At 28.3% G+C, this 5,404-nt stretch overlaps 1 pseudogene; it reads left to right on the top strand.

Annotated features, from left to right (window-relative positions):
* The window catches only part of LOC120092072, a 7,041-nt pseudogene extending 2,149 nt beyond the window's left edge, over positions 1 to 4,892 (top strand).
* Positions 4,893 to 5,404: the final 512 nt, after the last annotated feature.

The raw sequence follows: 5,404 nt of genomic DNA on the forward strand, positions 1-5,404 counted from the left end.
TTGGATTTCTATAAGTTTAGTTGTTTTTTAAGTTCTTGTACTAGTATCTAATTACTCTACATTTTTTTTTTTAAAAAAAAAAAACATGGCATGTTTGTGCAGCCCAAACATTTGCTTACAAAATTGAACTGTTTATAAAAAAACTAAGAGGTGATACATGATATTAGGTAAACTCTAAGCTGCACCTAATAATTAGGTGCTATTCATATTGTCAATTATTACCTACTCATTACCTAATCACAACCCCTTGCTACTCCACCTTTACCACCTTTTATTGCCATTTGTTCATTGTCAATGTTTTGGTAGTTTTAATATATCTAATTAAATCAATATACTTAGGGTCGTTTGGATTGAAGAATTGAGACAAGAATAAAGTTGGAAATTAGTAAGGGATAAACATCCCCTTAATATATGTTTTGTAGGTTTGACATGGTAATAAACTATTCTTATGCATGGATTATACCCACGAATGATTCTCATCCAAAAAGGTGAATTTTTTTCTTCTCACTCTCTCTCCTTTTATAATATATTTATTTATGATTTTATTTTATATACTTTTAAAATTAATTAATTTTAATTGTTATATGAAACTTAAATTTATATATTATAAATTTATATTGAATTTTAAATTATTATGAAACTTAAATTTATATTGAATTTTAAATTATAGTGTACTACTCCTATTTAATAAATGAATTAATTTGAATATATATTAAAACGATTTAATATATTCCTAATTTTTATTTAGTTTAATAAATTATTTTATATATACATATATATATATATACTCATACTTATTTTTCAATAAACTATAAAGAACTAATGCAATAAAACTATCATTTAATTAATTAATTATTATTGTTAGTTAGTTAATGATCATTATGATTAATATAATATAATATTATTTTTTAATAATTTTAATTAGTTTATCATTGATTAATTAGAATTCATTGGTTGTTTTATTAATTAATACATCATACTTATATAAATTCATCAAATTGATCCCATCAAATTAGTAATCAAGTAACTTTATATTATAAATTTTTTATTTTAAAAAATATTTTGTAATATTAATTAATTAATATTATTATTTGTTTATTTAGTAATTAATTTTTCTAATTTATTGTTTATTAATTAGTATATTAAAATTTTACAACATTTTCATGATTAATTTTACAAATTAAATATAAAAATAATTTATTTTCTAAAATCTCAATAACACTTCCATGGCACAACGAAACACTATCATCATGGATTCCCATCAATCTTATTCATGGGCTTATTATTTCCGACATCCTTAATTCCTAGGCATTTATAAAACCTTAAATCAAACGACGCCTAAGAGTGTTTTATCACATGGTTGGATGGATGCAAAAAAAAAAAAAAGAAAAGAAAAGAAAAGAAAGAAAGAAAGAACGATGTAGCCCAAAATGCATGCTAGCATGTTATTCTACCCTTTGGCTAATGTTAAAACCCCATTTGTAACCATTTAGTTTTTTTTTTTAAAAAAATTAAGTCTATAAACAATACTTCACTTCCAAATTGCTTCTTTTGTTATCTACTTTTTAGCAATTATTTAAAAGTTAAGCCAAAATTTGAAAACTAAATAAAGTAGTTTTCAAAAAGTTATTTTTATTTTTATAATTTGACTAAGAATTCAACCATTATACTTGAAATGTAAAAAAACGAAATGGTAGTATTATCAAACGGGGCCTTAGATTTTGAGATAGGAGGCCAACATTTACTCCTCAATTAATAAATAATTATTTTCACTTGGTCGACTTTCTACCCAAAAAAAATTAAGTCCAAAAATTGGCAGTATATTTGAACTATTAATATTTGATTTAATATTTGATTAAATTCACCATAATTCACATTCAGTTGGTATCAATGTGGCTCAACGGTTAGAAAATGGAATTAGAAGAGTGTTCAACCATATAGTACTTATACTATCGACCATGAGGTCAGAGGTTAGATTTTCCCACCTCAAACTTTAATTACAATACCTTTGTAAAAAAAATCTAATAAAAAAAGTATTTCATCCTAGAATATTCTAAAAAATCTTTTTGAGGGGATGTCTAGAGTATGACTTAGAATTCACTCCAATATGAGAAAAAATTGAATTCGTAAAGAATAATTTTGAGAGACACTTATAACCATTAGACTATGTCGGTGTTAGGCAAAATTTTAGCCATACATTTTTAAGAAAGGCCAACTAATATGTATTGGGGTGATATATATTAGAGCTTATATATTAAAATAGAGAAAAAGAATAGAAGTGATTGAATAATAGAAGTAAGGCTTTTTCTCAAATCTACCTTTTAAATTTACCCTCAAGCCTTCAAAAATTTCCTAAAAAAATATGGCATGAGAAACAAAGATCATCAAATTAAAGTAAATTAGGTCAGTCTTACCTTCAAATTTAAAATATAATCGTTGGAGAACTCAATATGAATCAACCCTAATGTTTTGTATTGGTGAGGTACATACAGGTTTGTCAATGAATGATCCAAATGAGGACCCAACAATAGTTAAGCAAAAGCTTGTTTCATCCTATAAGAACAATATCTCTGAAAAGTTAAAGTCAGAGCTACAAGAAAGTGATGATGAGCATTGGTGTAAAGATGGATCATATGAAGACAGCAACTTTGAGATTTGGCCAACAACTTGGTGCCAACAATTCTGTGTTTTGTTGAGAAGAGGAATTAAGGAAAGGAGGTATGAATCCTTCTCTGTGATAAGGGTTATGCAGGCTTTAATTATTGCGTTCCTTTATGGATTGTTATGGTGGCAATCTGATCATTCTCATTTACAAGACAAGGTTTGATCTTTTTCTCCCTTTTCTCTCCAAATTTCTTTCAACTTTCTCTCCCAAGATAGGCTAAATTATAAAAAAAAGAAAAAACCATGTGCTTAAACATTGTATTTTACCTAACAAATAACCTTTTGAACTTTCAAAAGTTTAAAAAATATCCTTAAATTTTCAAAAAATGCTCATAAATGCCTTATTGTGTTAATTTTGGATGGAAATCATAAGTACTTTTTTTTCAAAAACATCCTCGAACTTTCAAAAGTTAAATACTCTTAAACTTTAAAAAAAAAGTTAAGAAAATACTCTTATTATTAGTATATGAACAAACAAATCGTCAATGCCTCATTGCAAACTCTGAACATTCAAAAGTTATCTTAGTACTCTTACCTTTGAGAAACAGAGTTAGAAATTGACTTTATGGTATATCTATACCCCATCACTTCCCTCTTCTATTTCCTCTCTCTCCCTTACTTCAATTTAATGACCTAACTCTTCTCTATTCTCCTTCATTTTTATCCTCCCTTTCCTTTATCAATATCCTCTTACTGCCCCATTTCCTATTTCTCCCATCCCTCGATTCTCTTCTTGTTATTGATACTTTTGTTACTTTATATTAGTCCTTTTTCAACTCAAATAACATCAAATAAATTAATTACAAAATTAATGGTGGAAGAATTTTTAAACTTGTTTTGAATCGTTAAAAGTAATGACAACTTTTGAAAGTTTAAAGATATTTTTGAAACGAGGATTTAATAGTGTCCATTCATATACTAATGGTAAGGGTACTTTTTATTTTTTTATTTTTTATTTTTTTAAGTTGAAGGGTATCTTTGAAACTTTTGAGAGTTCAAGGGTAGTTTTAAAACAAAATACTAACTAATTCCTTCTAATTACCAATGGTAACGTATTTTTGAAAGTTTAAGGGTATTATTGACATAAATTACACCGTTTAAGGACATTATTTATATTTTAGCCTTTTTAATACATGTCTCTAATGATTTTATCATTAAGTTTCTAAATAAATGAATCAATTTAGACTCTCATTCAAGGATTTTCTTTGAAAATCATTCATGCATCAATTCTAATAATCTATTTAGTTAATCTAACACTTGAAGAAGCTCACAGACTTGTAAGAATTGATGCATGGATGAATTTTGACGGTAATTTGAATAAAGACTCTTAATTAATTCACTCATGAAAATTTAGAATTTTAATCGAAACAATAATAAGTCTCAAACTATTTTTCGAACAAAATCTGAAGGATTACGTAAATTGATACAATTGCACAACTCCAAATTTGAATTGACAGACCTATTAGTTTAATTAGAGTTTTAATTAATTGACACAATTATCAAACTTTATGTGTAAATTGAATATGGTTCCTAACACCAAAAGTAAATGTATATATATGTAGATTGGACTTTTCTACGCCATAGAATCCTTTTGGTCTATGTTACCTCTAGTGAAAGCCATCCGCACCTTCTCAAGAGAACAAAAGATACTTGAAAAGGAGAGATCCTCGGGAATGTACAAGCTTTCATCTTACTTCATGTCAAAATCAGCCAATGACCTGCCCATGGAGCTGGCTCTTCCCACTCTTTTCACCCTCATAGTGTATTGGATGACAGGCTTAAAACCAACTCTTCCACACTTCTTGGCCACTTTGTTTACTATTCTCCTCAATGTTTTTGCGTTTCAAGGCTTTGGCTTTGCCCTTGGTGCCCTTATTATGGACCAAACTACAGCAACCATACTTGGATCAGTCTTGACTTTGTCTTTCAATATAACGACTGGATTCTTTGTCCAGAATGTGCCTGGGTTTATTGCTTGGATTAAGTATCTTTCTATTGGTTATTTTTCGTACAAGCTTATGCTGATGTCTCAGTTCAAAGTTGATGATACTTATCAATGTTCCAGCTCTGGAGGGCTTTGTAAAGTTGGAGAGTTTCCTGTAATAAAACGAGTAGGACTAGTTGAGGGAAAAGCCACAACTGTTCTTGCATTGGTGGCAATGGTTCTTGGATATCGTCTCATTGCTTATGTTGCTTTAATGAGGATTGGTGTTACCAAGCAAAAGTAGGATATCTTAATATATAGATTATGTCATAGTACTCCATAAGGAAAAAAGAAATGAGAATAATTAAAATATCCTTATTATGTGTATATTTGTTTTCTCCTCTACGTTATCCTTTCTGTTAGTGCGTTTTTTGTCTGCTATATTTTTTTTGGATGACTCGTGGATCTTGGTAACTTTGTTCTTTATCTTGTCTCTTGTGACGTTCCAATGAATGTCTCACACGCAGTGTAGTTTTTGTCTGGAAATTTTCTCCATTTATAAAAAATTATATATGTTTGTTCATAAGGAGTTTTTCCTTCTCTAGGGCTCGATTGGTTATAGTAATGGTCTATTTCTTCCCTTTGATAGTACATATTTAAGGGTTTGCATTCTTCATTTTAGTGTTACCACTTTGACGAAGATTTGCACTATTTTTTGTGTTTTGCTGTGAATAGCAAGTATGTCAATCTGAGCAATTGTGAACTTAAAGTTTTGGGTAGATCTTGAGTTGCTAATTTTGATTATCTTGAAGCATT

The sequence above is a fragment of the Benincasa hispida genome, chromosome 11 (genome assembly GCF_009727055.1).
Source record: "Benincasa hispida cultivar B227 chromosome 11, ASM972705v1, whole genome shotgun sequence".
Classification (NCBI taxonomy): Eukaryota; Viridiplantae; Streptophyta; class Magnoliopsida; order Cucurbitales; family Cucurbitaceae; genus Benincasa; species Benincasa hispida.